This window comes from Lepeophtheirus salmonis, chromosome 5 (genome assembly GCF_016086655.4).
Source record: "Lepeophtheirus salmonis chromosome 5, UVic_Lsal_1.4, whole genome shotgun sequence".
NCBI classification, from domain to species: domain Eukaryota; kingdom Metazoa; phylum Arthropoda; class Copepoda; order Siphonostomatoida; family Caligidae; genus Lepeophtheirus; species Lepeophtheirus salmonis.
Genome location: NC_052135.2, coordinates 70,192,721 through 70,210,155, shown reverse-complemented (window position 1 = coordinate 70,210,155; position 17,435 = coordinate 70,192,721).

The following is a 17,435-nucleotide window of genomic DNA, read 5'->3' as shown; positions in this document are numbered from 1 at the left end:
TTTGGTGTAGGTTATAACATTAACAGATTTAACACTACGAAAAAATGGCCTGAATTTCCGATCATAAATTGGTCATAACTTCCCTAATATAGAAGCTAGAGACATGGTGTTGGTATCAAAATGTCTTTTTTACCATTATCTATTAGATGAAATATGTTTAAAAGGAGAAAAAAAAGAATTGATTTGGATTTTTTTTTGTAAGAGTTGTCAAGTTCAAATACGAGCGAAAAAATGAGCGCCGCTCATTTTTTATTGAGTGGGAGCGCGCTCATTTCTTTACAGAACGGGCGGGAGTGCGCTCTCAAAATTAGTAACTGAGCGTGAGCACGCTCAGGATTTCTTGAGCGGACTAACGCTCTGGTTATCAAGTATGATTCAATTTGATCTAAGAAAGGGATGATTTTGTAGTGAGAATTTCCTTCTATTCCTCTCAGATCTAACTTTTAATCCCACATTTCCTCTATCAGTAAGTATGGAGGAAGTACCTCTTATTAAATTTCATAGAAGGAATATATTTTTCAAGGGAGTATCCTTGACATAGTTAAGATATTGTCAGTTCCTTCGCAGTTTATCATATTTCACTTGAAGTCGAGAAAAGCGTCTCTTGATACAATTTTTTTATCTTCTTCTATAGATTACTTTACATTTAATAATTCATGTTTCACCTAAACGATCAAATACAATAATTCAATGAATCAAAAGAGGAATGATTATAATAGAGAGGTTGTGTGATACTACGAATGAATAGTTTATCCAGATGTTAAGTTCATATCCATGCTTGCTCTATAGCTTGGATCCAGTCACCTATTGCAACTTTTAACAGTTTTTAATTAAAATGTCCAATGTTATAATAAAATATGGGACTATGAAACGTAAAAGTTACAACTTGTACAGTCCGTTGTGTACAAGTTGCAACTTGTACATAGTATGTATAATATATTATGAGAGTCTTTATACATAAGAAAAAAACGATGTCTACTATTTCATGACCAATATCTCAAAAAAGGTCAAAGAGAGCAGACAAAACCCAAAAAGTTGTGAGGTACTTTTGAAGGATGTGTTTGCAAAGCTAGGCAGTTCCGTATCAAAAGGTCACCTCCATATCGATACCGAACCAAAATATGATATGAATACGGAAACATCTACACAAATTGGTACGGATACAATACTGATTAAAGTGAAAAATAAGTAAGTATCAAGTCTACAAATTTTACATTTCGTCTATTAAACGGTAGCTCTATAAATATTAGTGTTGGGGTTTGGTCTGAGACACGGTCTGAGACCGTTATATTTGGTGTTGGACCGAAGTAGTTTGGTATAACAAAAAGTTCGGTCAGGATCGGACCAAAGGAAAAGTTCGGTCTAGGTTGGTCGAAAAGAAAAAATGGGTCTAGACTGATTTTTTTTGGGACCGGTACAAAATTTAAACAGAGATAGCTCGGATTAATTTTGATCTCGCCATCTCTTTTATGTATACAGTATTTTTTCTAGAACTTATCGTGTACCTTTGAGAGTTTTTGAGAAAATGAATGACAGTTGATCGAGAAAGAAAAATGATCTCTCATAATATATGTGACCGAAAAAAAAATCGGTCCATAAAGTGAGACTGAAAAAAAAAAATCGGTCCAAATCGGTCTAGAATAAACCACATAAGACCGAGCCGAAATAAAAATTAGGTGCTGGACTGAGTCTCAACACTAATAAATATGTATTAGTGTAATTCATCGAAAACTCCATTAATAAAAAGTAGTGATAGGTTATATGTTTTTTTAGAACTTCTTTATATGATTTTTATTTAGTGTAACTTATGGAGAAGCTCTACAAGCCGTATTGACTCGCCATACATCCATCAGTAAAAAGGAGGGTGAACCTATATTATAAAAGAAATACTACGGAGGTGCAGATACGTTCGATACGGAACAACTATCTCGAAAAACAATACGGATACGGCACACCACGAACTCGTGGCACGGAATAATAAAAACTCTGCTTTTGTTGTATGTAAATATAGGTAATGATTCGTTTGAACAAATAAAGCTTTTCCGTCCTCTATACTTCTCTCTTATATACATACTTAAGTCCTTGAAATTTGTCCTTGAGTAAATCCATGTAAACTGGTTTTGTTTTAATGCATAATAATCACTACTTTTACGACTCTTTTGTTTGGGCAAAAAAATAGTTATGTACCTTTAAAAGGGATTTAATAATGTGCATATGTAATATTTGATTGTAGAGAAGATTCTGATAGCAAAATTAGTGTCAGTATTTCGAAATTTTTGATACATATTCGACTACAAATAGAAAAAAAAAATATCATTTAGGGCATGCATCTTTTTTGTTAAATGAAAGATAAAGCCTTGGACTAGAGTTACATGTCTTGGACTTGAATTTGATTAAATTAACTAATATAACGACGCGTGACTCGGGAGAAATGACTCGTTCTTGGACTTTTGAAAGAATGACTTGCGATTTGTAGAGGAATAATTTCTATCTGATGTTGTATAAACAAGTGTAAGATAGAAAAAAAAAAAAATTGATACACCGAATGGGGAAGATTAAATATAAAGAGACGAGTAAACCAACACCGGACTGTGAGGATAGAGATAAAGAGTGGGAGATTCTGAAAGAAACTAATTACTCTTTTATTTTGAAGAAGTATAATCCTTATGTAGAAATGGGTCCGGCTAATACCCGTACCCAAAACTGTAGCGAAAAAATACCAATATATTACCCAGAAAGACGGATACGTTGGTGGGTAAAATTTTGAAAAAGTATTCAAATTTTTATTTATGTCCAGAAACCCGATTTTAATCGTGTATCTTTTATACCTCTATCACTTTTATAGGCAATTTCTCGAGCATGCCCCATTTTATATGAGTATAGAAAGAGTATAGTACTCTAGTACATAAGTAGTTCATAGTTAGTTATGACGTCATTATGTGTCTTAATATTGACTAAGAAATAATTACGCAACATTTAATTGTTGATTTTCAAAAATACCTTTAACCTTTTGTGCCCCTATGCTCAAGTCTTATAATTAGTTCAGTGGTAATAGGGCATTGTTCTGTAATTTTGAAGGCTTTATCCGGTTCTACCCGAGTCTGAAGTTCAATTACCCGTTTCTACCCGGTTAAAAAATTGCCAAAACCCATCCCTAGTCTTTAAAAACAAATGACTTGTTATTCACTTGAAAAGAAATGATTCGTTACTTGAGTTGGACTCAATTTGGACCCACCTTACACTATGAAGTGAGGGACAGGCTATTATAAAATATTCAATGTATAATTTAAAATAAAAAATCTATTTAAAAAATATGTATCTCCAAGGATTTTTCTTTCGTTTTGTTTATTTCAGTGATCCCATTTTGAAATATTAAAATTATCTACTCATCGTGAATGGATGGCTTTATTTTTTCGATCCTGGTATTCATTTCTATGGACACTCTAGTCTCTTATGAGGTCTGGTAGTTTTCCTCGCATGAATTCTCCTACCGTATGCGTCGTCCCTCGTGGATTCAGAATTCCAATTCGAAAATCTCTTGAGAAGTATGATCAAGTTAGAAGTATTTTACTTCGATTGCCTCGATCTTCCGTTTTCTAAAAATGGAGCAAAATCCTTAGAGATGCATATTTTTTAAATAGATTATTTCTTTAATTATTCATTGAATATTTTTCTATAAAATAATCTATGATATTCCTCATCACTATGTATTATGAATAAGTTATAAAGGTCTAAAGAAGAGTGTTGTTTTACATCCTTTGTCAGCCTAAAAATGGAAATATATCAAGTTCAAAACAAGATAATGAGTCAATAAAAATACTATATAATCATAAAAACACTTTTATATAAGTTTTATTAACCCTACTTTTAATTTGGGGATTGTTTTAATGGTAAAAAATGAGTTTGAACGATGATAGTGGCGAATTACTATAATTCCAGATATTTCAGAATTCAAACGACAAAAAGAAAAACTGAGATCAGTTTTAAATTCTGCGCTCATAGATAAATTAAATTAGTATCTTCAATTCATTTTTACAGAGTCCAGCCCCCCCCCCCATTGTACCCCTGTGTAATTATTCACTCTGAATATGTGATTGAAAAAATTATCCAACATAAACATTTATCACGCCTTCAAATTCAAGTTCCTAGAGGTGTGATATTTTGTATTTAATTACATCTACAAATCAACAATTAAGATTAGATTAGATTATTTGTCGAGCTCTCCTTTATTACAACATTTATGCTGATTTCATGATTATTATTCAATAGAAATTTTATTACATGTATATAATATTGTTATTTATAGATAGGCCTACTATGATCAATTCATTCACATTGAATCAGTCAATCGATTTGAAATTATAATAATAATAATTGAAACGTAATTGATTGCAAAGAGTAATTCAAGATATATATACATATGTTACATGTTTTGGTGAAACATGATTTGTACATACATCTATTTTTGATCATTTTGTAACTCATAGGAACTCAATATATGTATATTGTACTATTGTTAGAATCAAACAGAGGTGGGACAAAGCAGGGAATACTCAATTTATGGAACAAGCTTTTTTCCGTTTCTTTTTTTGAAGAGCTTAAGGCTATTTTTTTCTATTAGGATAATATTAAGGATTGAATTGAATTAAAACAATTTGTGTTATAATTGTCATAAGTAATTAACATTATATTTCTTTATTCGGCCCTGACAGGAGTACCAAGTATTGTCCATAAACAGACAAAAAGATAAACAATTTTTACTTTAATAGAATATAAATACATTTAATACATCTAAAGGAAATGCATTTAATAAAATAGAATACATTGATGCTAATCGTGTGTCGAATGGGCATGTAAAAAATAAGAAACCGAAAATCAACCTGGCAACCCTGATAATTTGAAGAATATTTTGTAGGAGAGCTGCTTAGCTGTCATGACATTTCATTAGATCACCTACAAGCAGCTGTGACAAAGGAGGAAGGAGAGAAGGAAATAAGTAAGGACAAAGGGAAAAATTACTCGGATCTGGATCTTCTATTCTACTCTGAATCCAACATGAACCTTTTGATTTTTTAATATCATTTGCTGAGCTTTAGTTACACACGCTCGATGCACGATTATTATTTTTTAGATCAATTAATCAGACAGTTCTTTGATAATAAACCGTTTCAGGAGGATTCGCCATGAACATTTATGCCTTGAACATGTCCATCTTGTAACGGGTGGCCCATTTAGCAGTTGCATTTTGAACTACCCTTTTTTGACGTTAAAACAGCTATTTTAACATTCTCATTGTGTCTAATATTTTGTAAAAGGTCTCCGGCTTACGAAATAGTTAAGTTTACGCTCAAAGACAATTGGGAAATACTGAAGACTTACTTCCAAAATAGAGCGTCTTCAAACGAAACTGCAAGAAAATTACATCGGTCGAAATAAAGCGCCTTCCAGGCAGTTTGTGGATAAATTTGTGAAGCGTTTGCGCGAAACTGGTTCGTTAATGGATAAAACAACGCGTTCCCGTGTTCGTCCAGTGCGCTCAATCGAAAACATTGCTGCTGTTGCCGAAAGCGAAAAAACGAGCAAGGAGCTGCTGTTACGGTCGATGGTGAGCGCTATCGGGCCATGTTGGAAGATTTTTTGTTTCTCCAAACAGAAAAGGAAGACATCGACGACATTTGGTTCCAACAGGATGGCGCTACGTGCCACATAACCAACGTTACAGTGGATCTTTTGCGCACTGTCTTCGACAATCGCATCATAAGCCGAAACGGCAACGTCAACTGGCCACCTCGTAGTTGTAATATGACTCCGTTGGACTATTTTTTGTGGAAACCATAAAGGATAAATGTTACGCCAACCATCCAAAGACGGTTTGAAACACGAAATTGGAGTCGCCATTGCAGCTTTTGAAGCTCACACAATCGAAAATGTATTTAAAAATTGGGTCGACAGAATGGGCTACTGTAAGACCAGTTACGGCGGCCATATGAATAAAATGGTGTTCCGTTATTAACCGGAATGTTGAGCCTTTCAAATAAAATAAAAAAATATTGAAAAATATCCATCCGTCTTTTTTTTATAGCGATATCAAAAAAAAAAAAAAAAGTTTCGTGGGCCACTCTTTACATATTTTCCTTGCGATGTTTTTGCTTTTATCCTAATTTTCATTGGGGCTTTTTCACCTAAGATAATAAAAAAGGGATATGTGTAAAGAAAAAAGTAAGGTTAGTGATTAAAAAAGGAAACACGGTTAATGGGCGTGCTCTTTCTTCTATTTTGTACATTATTTAATAAGTCACGGTGCGTTAACATATCCCTCTAAAGGAAGAATTATCGTCTATTTTTGGTCTCAACTGATTTAAAAATGAATAATACAATATATATCAATCAATTTAAATATAATTATAACATTTTCCCCGAACTAAAGATATTTAAATGTGGAAAAATCGACAGTTGACAGCAAAATATAGTATATACTTTCAGGGCCGGTTTCAATGTTAGTGTATAAATATTTTCACTTTTGTACAAAAATTTAAAAAAAAAAGGCCTTTTTTAATAAAATTTTAAGTCACGTTTATCGAATTCAATTTTTTTTTTTTGTCCTTTGAAAAGGCTAAAAAAGAAGAAGATTTTCCTTTTTATATTATATGGTCTTTTTTGTAAAAACAAAACTCTTGTATACATTTTATTTCTTTCAAAATAATAGGTCACGCGTGGCCGCCAGTTAAGTGTCATATAAAACAGGTCATGTATACTTTATACTTTTATGTTGGTGAGGTAAAGGGACATTCATACACATTGAGAGGGAGGGGTAAGGCCTAAATCCACGTCCCAGATGGTATAAACAACATTATAGGGAACAGGAGACACAAGTTTGAAAAGAAAGAAAGAAACTTTTTCTTTGTTTTATATAAAAAGTCATTTTTGATATATACATAAATATTTGTGTTGTCATTTCAGGAATGTCTTTCAAAAAGGCCATATTAAAAAAGTTCTTTTTCAAAATAAAAAAAATATTTTTTTTATTAAGTCGTTTTTTAAAAATAAATAATAAAATATTTTGTTTACCTTCCAAAAAAAAAAAGTACTCATTGTACAATTGTGCACTGTGCCATAATTTAAAATCTGTTTTAATTGCATAATTAAATCAATTTAATACAGAAAGGAAATCAATACTTTACCAAGGTATGAATATCATTAATTACATAGAAATGTGTATTTTAACTTTTAAAACAACAGAACATATTTCATTACCACTAAAAATAAAACCTTGGCGTCCATTCATTCAAACATTACGGAATGTTTTGCGTATTGTTCCACTCTCTTTTTGCTCTTTTCATGGTTATGTTAATAATTTGTACAATGCGGGGTTTCCATCACATCCCCGGAAATTAGTAGTTGATTGAGATACAGGGCAATAATGGGATCTCGTGAGTATTTAACAAATAAATAAATTTAATTGTTTATTTTTTTCGATGAAATAATAAGTTTTAAGTTAGTTTTACGCATCTATTCTTCATTATCTTTAAGGGTTTGTAGATTCAGTTTTTTAGAGCCCACTGATACTACTATTTGGAATTTCTTGACCTGATTCCACCAGCCACAAACAAACACCCTTAAACAGTAATATACGAGGGTTATTATAAAAGTCCGCGCAAAGTTCAAGAGATGGCAGTACTGGCGTGGTTCAAGGTTATATTTAATTATTATTTTTGGAAGTACACACGCCAAATTTCAGCCAGATCGGTCTATTTCTTCCTGTTTTGCATTTGTTTGAATCGGGGAAGTGGAGTGATTTTGAAAAAAAATGGAGGAAAAAGAATTTCGTGTGTTGATACAACATTAATTTATGAAAGGTATAACCCATCAAGACACTAAAAAGATGCTTGATAAACATTATGGGGACTCTGCAACTTCTATTAGAACAGTTTATAAGTGGTTTTAAAATTTTCGGACAGGTCATATGGGCACAAGTGATGCTGAACGTTCTGGACCCCCTGTTGAGTTTACTACTCCAGAAATCATTGATAAAATGCAATATATGGTCTGGATGACAGAAGAGTGAAGGTGTGTGAGATTGCTAGGGCTGTGATCATCTCGAGTTGCAACCTTTTTCTGTTAATTTTGCAACCCCAACTACTGAGGTCTGAGGTGGTGAATTGTTTTGATGGAAAATAACTTTTTTGTGGACCAATCGTGGGCGTTTGTCTTGCAGCTCGGTTTTCCAACTGTCCAATAACGATAGTTGTACTCTTTTCCAGATAGTCGATACGGATTAATCCTTGTGAATACAAAAGACAGTCGTCATAATCTTTTTGTCCCATTCCTCGATTCAAACAAATGCCAAAGAGAAAGAAAGATACTGCTCTGGCTGAAAGTTGATGTGGGTTCTTCCAAGAGATGCTAATTACTAAATAACATAATCTCGATGTCCGCCATTAGTACCAGCTCTTGGACTTTAAATGTACTTTTCAAACAAATAATATTTTTCCCTTCATTTAATAAGTATTCAAATATTTAATTTACTTTTTTATGCCTAATTACGTGAAGTTTGTGTTTTAAAATAACTAAAACAGAATATACTAAGAATTTCTGTGAGAAATCATGGGAAAGAAACTCTCGTATATGTAACACAAATGGACTATTAAAAATAACTTTACTTGAATCCCTATACATATCACTATTTTCATTGTACCCCTCAAACTTTCCTCCAAAGAAGAGAGGAAAGAAAGCTCAAAATTAAACTTTAAGAAGTATTTCTAGTAATTAATTCGTCCGGATCAAAGCTTTAAATCAAGTTGCAAAACAGACACCATTTGTTCATATTTGTCTTTATATTGTTTGCAATGCGATAACGTTTTTGTCTGCTAGGGGCGTCAAGTAAACATGAACATTACTCTATATCTAAATTCGCAACCTCCATGCAAATTCCCCTTTTAACGAGGCATGAACGTTGATTACTTAGCAGTAGTGTTGAGATTAGGTCCAAGACCGAATATTAAAAAAAATTATAAGATACCAGAGAGAGGAGAATGTGTGGTGGACAGTAGCAATCAGACTGTCCTAAGTGTTGTGCTGGGTCATGTTGTTGTTATTCTTGACGTAGGGCCACCACACCCGGTAGTCAAGGGTGGTCAATATGAGAACTGTACGAAGACAAACGCATTCTCTTTCAACCACTCCTGGGCGGCATTGGCCTTATAGGCTGAGCAGAGTCCTACTGCCATATCTGCAGCCTCTTGCTGGTCACCTGCTGTATCCACAGGAACACTACCTCCTTCAGAGCCTTCACCATCTACACCATCACTGTTAACTCTGAGGCCAACTTTGTCTTGATGACCTGAGACGACGCCTAACACCATCACTGTTACCGGGAACTTTGTCTTCATGACCCGGTTGATCGTGGCTATCCATCTGTTGTTCTGGCTGTTGTGGATCTGGTATTGATAAAAGTTCTTTTCTTCTGAAAAAACCCCAACATTTTGGCATTTTTTAAAATACTTGATCGTGTTGAGATATCTAACAGATTTCACTAACCTGAGGCCCTTGGTCTTCTCAGTGAGCAGCTGGGCAGTCTGACGCCTATAGGACCGGGAATTCAAGTCGTTCTTGACACGCTGGATGTGTGATGTCCCAAATCCGCGGCAATTTACAGCATAGGGGTCGTGCGATCTGCATCAATGACCTCCTGGACCTTGCTCAGGAACTCCTTTATCCTGACCTTCCTGCTGCCCTCCGGGTTGTTCACCTTCCTCTCCCCAACATCTAGGGTGTTGTCACAATCCTTAAGGTTCGCTCTGATGTTTCTAACCGTTCTTTCTGGCATTTTGAGGGAGAAAGAAATCTCCTTGTAGTTAAAAGTTGTATCTTCGATCTCTCTCATTGAAAATATTGTCCTTTTTTCCCATGTTAAAGAGATCTTGTTGTCACTGTGCTTTGTTTGTAAGTAACCAGATACTACGAGAATCCTTTGCAACAGTAAAATCATTGGCAGTACAAAAAATATGGCTTTGTTGGTGCAACAAAGTTGGGGCAGATTTAATCGTTCCACCCGGTATACATAGAACGATTTTTTCAATTTTAATCTACCTTGATTTTCTTCCCTATCCTGAAAAAATTGTACAAATATGTTTTTGCAACACTTTTTAACACTCATGTATAATAGAATCGTTTAGATCGAATTTTAAATACACCTATTCTTTTCTAAGACAAATTCTAACCGAATTTTTCTTTGAGACCGGTCCATACTGAATTAGTTCGGTGCACTAAAAGTAATAACGGTCTCAGACTAGTTTATAATTTTTAGACTGTAACCTGATACTCCTATTTTTCGATCCGATATACTATTTTACAAATGATTAGTTGTTCTCATTAAAGCATTTGCTTTGTTTTGTCACAATTGTAAAAAAAAGTCAAAACTTAATATTTATTAGTAGCATTTCAGTGACAGGACTTTTATTGGGCAATTTCATCTGACAGAATATTTTGTAGCTGAATTAATTTAAGACCATGATGCTTAATCATCTTGTTTTAATCCTTGTTGGTTAATGCTTTACTTGATCGAAAAGCTGAATCGCAAGATACATTTGATTATTATGTATTATTATTCATCACAATGTTTCAGCCATTTTTATAAAAAATATTTAAATATAACAAAAGAAAAAAACCAAATGATTAATGATTAATAGGCCATAAAATAGCTTTAAACTATAAAAGAGGAGTTCACACTTCCTCGTGTGGATGATTCTATGATTCTTCTGTAGTTCTTTGAACCAAATTATTGGTTTTTTAAGAAGCTTTGTAAAAATGGTTTGTCAAGTAGGAACCATATTTCTTCATTAAAATATCCAATTGATATTAGGTATAAAGCCAAACGACATTTCAGCGGCTCCAAAGGCCTCGTGCATGACAAATTTATTTGTATAAAAAATTATTTGAGTCAATATTTTCTCTGCACTAAAGCTCTTTAAAGGTAGAGGTTCTTCTCTTTATAGTAGGCATTCTTTTTCTCCCTCCAAAATCATATAACAGACAGCTTATATTTAAAGGGGTATACATTCAGAAGTACCATATGCCTCACTCCCGCCTTCTCATCGCGCTACAAAGACAACAAGTCTAGGCATTCTTTTTCTCCCTCCAAAATCATATAACAGGCAGCTTATATTTAAAGGGGTATACATTCAGAAGTACCATATGCCTCACTCCCGCCTTCTCATCGCGCTACAAAGACAACAAGTCTAGGCATTCTTTTTCTCCCTCCAAAATCATATAACAGGCAGCTTACATTTAAAGAATTATCATATGCCTCGCTCCCGCCTTCTCATACAATGACATTTAGGCATTCTTTTTCTCCCTCCAAAATCATATAACAGGGTATACATTCAGAAGTACCATATGCCTCGCTCCCGCCTTCTCATCGCGCTACAAAGACATCAAGTCTAGGCATTCTTTTTCTCCCTCCAAAATCATATAACAGGCAGCTTATATTAAAACGAGTATAGATTCAGAAGTATCATATGCCTCGCTCCCGCCTTCTCATCGCGCTACAAAGACATCAAGTCTAGACTCAGAAGAAAAGAAGGGATATGTGTAAAGAAAAAACTAAGTATACCGATTAGAAAACAAACAAAACCTGTTGTTGCTTATGTTCTTTCTTTTTTTTTGCTCAGCATTTAATTATTCTTGGGGGTCTTAACATCTCCCTTTGAAAGTAGTTTTTTGTGTAATTGATTAAATATGAATTAAAATACAATTACATATAATTTTTTCCCTGTACTGATGCTATTTTAAATATGGAAGCAACAATTCATTTTCTCTCTCCAAAATCGTAAAACGTTCAGTGGATATAAACAATGGACTTAATTCGGTAATACCATATGGCTTGCTTTAGCCTTCTCCTCCTGTTCTTACACAAAACCTCTCTTACTGATAAGTTATAGTTACATCAATTTGATGAATGTGTAGTAATTTTAGCAAGATGACTTTACAAAATTAATATCAATTTTAATGCAAGACAAATTTGACAAGTATGAATTGGTACTGAATAAATCTTATCTTGGATTTTTTACGTAACCAGTGTGACTTTTTTTTTTCGTCACACCCTTTTTAAGAAGTACACAAGTCATAGCAGATGCATTCATTTATTTTTCTAAGTGTGAGTATTGCATTGCTTCAAAAATTGATCAACATTTTTTCCCCATTCCCTTCTCTTATTTGATTGCATATATAAAATCAGGGGTTGCGTAGGGTGCGACCTGTAGGGGCTGTAGCTCCCCACCCCCAGAGGAATATTTGCTTTTTACATGAAAATTTAATTTGTCGAATTTTCTTTTCTAAGAATATTATTTTCTTCCAATACACTCTTAAAAGGATACGAAATAAAAGATGAACTTAGCCATGTAAAAAAATCTAAAAATTATCATAATTCAACTGAAAATTTGTTCCCTCTTGATACGTTGGGCGGCTCTTAGAGTTTCTTTGGACCTTCCCTGTTTCAGCACATATTATCTGGTCATTTAATAGTTGGTTATAATTAAAATTGAAATTGTACTATTCTCAAGAAATCAATAACAATTTTTTACTTGGTCTCAATTCCTTGAGGCTTAAAGTCTTGATGTCGTGTTGATTTTCGATACTTCCAATGAGGAAACTAAAAAAACATAAAGATCCACAAGATGGAGCACACAAATCACTAATAAACAATAATGCACACAAGATGATCTTTGCGTATGTAAATAAACTACTAATAAGTTGAGTTATGTATTTTGTAATGAAAAAAAGAAAAAGAAAAAAAAAGCGCGAGGAAAAGGGAGGAGCAATACATATGGTATTAATGAATTTGGACCCTTGTTAAACATTAGCTGCTTGTTATATGACTTTTGGATAAGGAAATGAATTACTCCTATAAAGAGAAGAACTTCTACATTTAAAATAGCAAAAGTGGCGGGAAAATAAGATAATTATATTTAAATTCAGATATATTTATTTTATTGTCCATTTTTAAATCAATTTACCCCAAAGGTATGCGAGAATACCGTTTTTCCTTTTCTAATTTTTAAATGTAGTTTTTTCATTAACAAATACTCAACTTTACTAAAAAGTAAACAACACTCATGCCTTATTAAAATGGATTGTGATTATAATTACATATGACGTCATGAGACATAAACATAGCAATATGACCAATCAGCTTTCAGTACAAATTACAACTGTACACAACTTTAATCTTCCTACATAATTCTATCATATATGAAGAGTATTTTTTTAATCTCTATCTAATTCTTTTATTTGGAAACGATTCATGAAACAACACCTGGTGAAATTATTCGCCCATCCGAGTATGAGATGTAATTATGTATATAAGTATACTATCTACATGACGTATTGTCTATACCAATAAAAGAGTATGTGAAAACATATACATGTTCATTATACTTCCTTTCAATGTTCAATTTGTATTCGTGACATATACTTAACTTTGGATTGTGTAATGTATAAGGTACAGCAAATATCATTTCACATCTATAAAATTTGTAAAACAAAAACAGATTCGACATTTGAAGGTTGTAATATTCAACATAAGCCTATAATAGCTGTTAACTCATAAAGTACCTTAAGCGTAATAACCTAATCTGCATAAAATACTCTTTTAAAATAGAAAATATTTCCCTCTTACCCTCATATATTTACACTATCCAACAAAATCACACTTTTTTTTATACAAAAGAACATCAACTTCGTACAGTTTTATTCCTTAATTCCAAATATGGTCTTATTTTTTCTCTCAGAGCCTCGGGGTCTTCAAAAAAAGGCCATACATTTCTAAGTTATATTTGGATACTTTTAAGATTTAAAGCTGTTTTAAGCCCTCGGTGTTGAAAATATTGATAAATTATATTAATACATTTTAAAGACAAATGTTCACAAATTCTAAAAGCATTTTTTAAATGTATGAATCATACTTATAACTCGAGTTATCTTTGTTTAAAGTGGAAAATAGGTGCTTTTATACAGAGGGTCATAGCTTGAAGACGAATTGATTCAAAAAGTTTAAGATTATCTCACTGGATAGCTGAAAATATGAACTTAAATTTTTAAAAAAGGAGCCTCCCCCAAAACGTTGTATATTGTTGTCATAATGAAAGTCCACATATATTGGTATGCCAGAACTAGAAGAGATAGAAACAAAGAGAGAGAAGAAGAAAAGAGAGAGAAAAAAAAGTAGAGGGATAAATTTAAAAAATGTGAAATGCAATCCATCCTGAGAGTATAATCCCGAATTCGGTATCGGTTTTCATCAATGGAGAAGAGTGCATGTGCAGAATCCCTAGCAACGAAATATCTGCTGAACTGCTTCTGGCCAGTAGGATAATTGCTCCGAGGACTCCCTTGAATGTCTGTTATTATTAGTCCAAATTGTACCTAATAGCAGATATCGTTTTGATTGAAGAAACTTATACAATTATAAAGATCCCTGAGGAAAATCTTTGTGAACAAAATGAAAAATATGATATTATATATAATGGATAATTATGATCTATTAATTATCTATCTATTAACCAATGGGTGCGCTAATCCTTTTTGGGGGCTTGAGCACTCTAAAAACTTATGAAGCTCCCCTCTCCCCACATGTTTAGCATATCTTCACAATATTTATAAGTCTGAAACCCAAGGAACAGTCGCCAGAATGTATGAGAAGTTCGGAAACGAACAGTAAGAACAAAGGCCATGATTTTGCGTGTCAAAAATCGCCTTGCTAGAAATCCAATGAGGACGATTCGCAGTATGGCCAAGAAAATGGATTTGAGCGAGGTTACGCTCCAAAGGGTTATTAAAGATGACTTGAGAGCAAAATCAAGATCAAGGAGGAAGAAACATCTCATTACAACGGCCACCAAGGAGAAGAGGTTGTTTAGAGCCTAGCTTCTTTTGAATGTGTCTAAGAATATGTACCGTCCCATCTCCACCGATCTTAATCCTTTGGACTATTCCATCTAGGTAAAGGTCGACAAGCGAGCTGCCTTCAACAGGCCTCACGGTTCTGTGAGATCTTCGGAGTCCACGATCAAGGCTACATAGTGTGGCATCTCAGCTCTTTATGGCAGTAATTTATTTTCTCTCTCCCCCCCCCCAAAAAAAACAACAACCCAAAAGAACTTCAGTAATATCTCGCTCCCTGGTAACCTCTATCTATAACCTCTTCAACCAGCTAGGTTTCCTACTTTGTATCCATACTAAATTTGAAAACTGAATATAGCTGCTGAATGTAGTGAGGTGATTAAAACAGGAGGTCGTTAGACGAGGTTGGACTGTATATTACCAAGGATGTAGAATAATGTAGACTTGAAGAAGGTTTAATCATTTGAAAAGGTCATGTTTTAAAGTTTGAACATGATATAATGTACTCTTAAATACGGGTTATTTTACTCTGTGAGCATCAAAGTCTTGACTATCTTCCATTCTGCATTATAAATGCATGATTAGATGCATACATTAATAGCTTACGACTAAATGTTAGCTCATCTGCACATATTTACATCTATGGAATGTTAAATGGAAATAATAATTTTTGAGTCATAAACTAGTGATGTAGTTTCACAAATCGGTTTTGATCTTAAGATCCATTTAAAAAAAAAAGATATTTAGTTAGATCCCCGGAAGTATTGATCTCGTTTTCAATTAATAATATATAGAATCGTCAAATATTGGTCACTATTCCTTAAATATTCTATAAATAAAGAAGAATTTATTTTAGAAGTTCATCATGAACAAGCAGAGTTTCTTTTAACGTAATTTCAATTAAATTAAGTGCTGTTCGGGGAGTAAACATGTGCAGATACAGTGTTTAATCGGAATGATCAATGATGGATCTCTAAGACGAACATATAACGGAAGGATATGGTTCACCTATTTTACTATAGGTGAACGGCAAAGTAAAACTAAGCCTCATTTCTCTGGTAGTATGTCAAAACGTCGACAACGACAAAATGTCGAATGGACAAAACGTGGAATGAACAAAACGTCCACCGATAGAAAGTCGACCGTACAAAACGTCGGCCAACAGAGCGTTGACCAGAAAATATTACATTTCAAAATATGAAAAACTGTTTTTACGACATTTCACTCCAGACATTTCCAGCCAGAGATATTTACCCCACCACTCTTAAATAATCTAAGAGTAAGGAACCCTCACAAATCCCATTTATACCTCGAAATTTTGGGACTATTTGGGGTACTGCCGGGCCTCAAAATGAGATGAAACACGAAACAATCAAATTGCAGGGGCCCTTTCGGGGTGTAAACGGAGGTGGGTAAATTTAAATAGTGGCGGTGGGTTTCATCCCATTTTGGACTAGGCCGTACCCGAAAATAGTTCAAACGTTTGGGGGGGGGTACATATGGGTTGTGAGGGGCTCTTAGTAGTTGCTTAAATAGTGGTGGTAGGTTTCATCCCATTTTGGGACACGGTGGTGACGGAAAACAGCCCCAACATGTAAAAGGGGTATTGGGAGGGCCACTTACTGATAGTTAATATAGGAATTGTGCTGTTGGGTTATGTTTCAGGCAGGAAATGTCTGAATGGGATATATTGCAACACCATTTGGAGTAGCCCTTTATTTTATATTCTATGGTCGACTTTCTGTCAGTCGACGTTTTGTCTGGTCGTCGTTTTGTCTGTTCGACGTTTAGTCTATTCGACGTTTTGTCCATTCGACGTTCAGTCGGTTGACTTTTTGACGGTCGACGTTTTGTCCACGCACCCATTTCCTTATGGAAGCTTCCCAATTATTGGTATCGTTTGTCGTTGAGTCTTTAGGTCGTTTTTTGGTAGAGTATAGGGGAAAGAGGCAAAGTAGAACTGTGAAAATAAAACTCCACAAAATCCACGAACAACAACATAAACTATAAGGCAATAAAGCATAGTTCTACTTTATCCGCTGCTCCCTGAAAAATCGACCTATTAATGATAACCAGGGCCAGTGGCGCCAAACCCACTAAAATTTTATAGCTTCCAAAAAAAATTTAACTATAACATTTTTCAAAAAAAGTTTATTGTCCGACTAGGTATTTATAAAAATAGAAAAAAAAATCTTTCAAAAGCCCAACACCCCTTTTCCCTAATCACGGCCCTGCCCCCTTCACCGCCATAACAATACTACAGGCACATCTATCTAATGACATCCCCATTACATAATTAGACGATTTCATTCGGAAAAATGTGTTGCATATAGTTGTAAATCCAAAGCAACTTTTAGCCTGCGAGTGTTTTCGATATTGGCAACCTGAAGAGTGTTTTTTTATTTTTTGAAGCTGTTATTAATATGTTTCAATATAAGGTGTAACCAAGAGTGTGTGTAATCATGAATGGTGATGAGTAATACTGATGATTTGTTGGGAAATTATGAGTCCTTGTTGTCCTCAGAGTAGAATTGAGG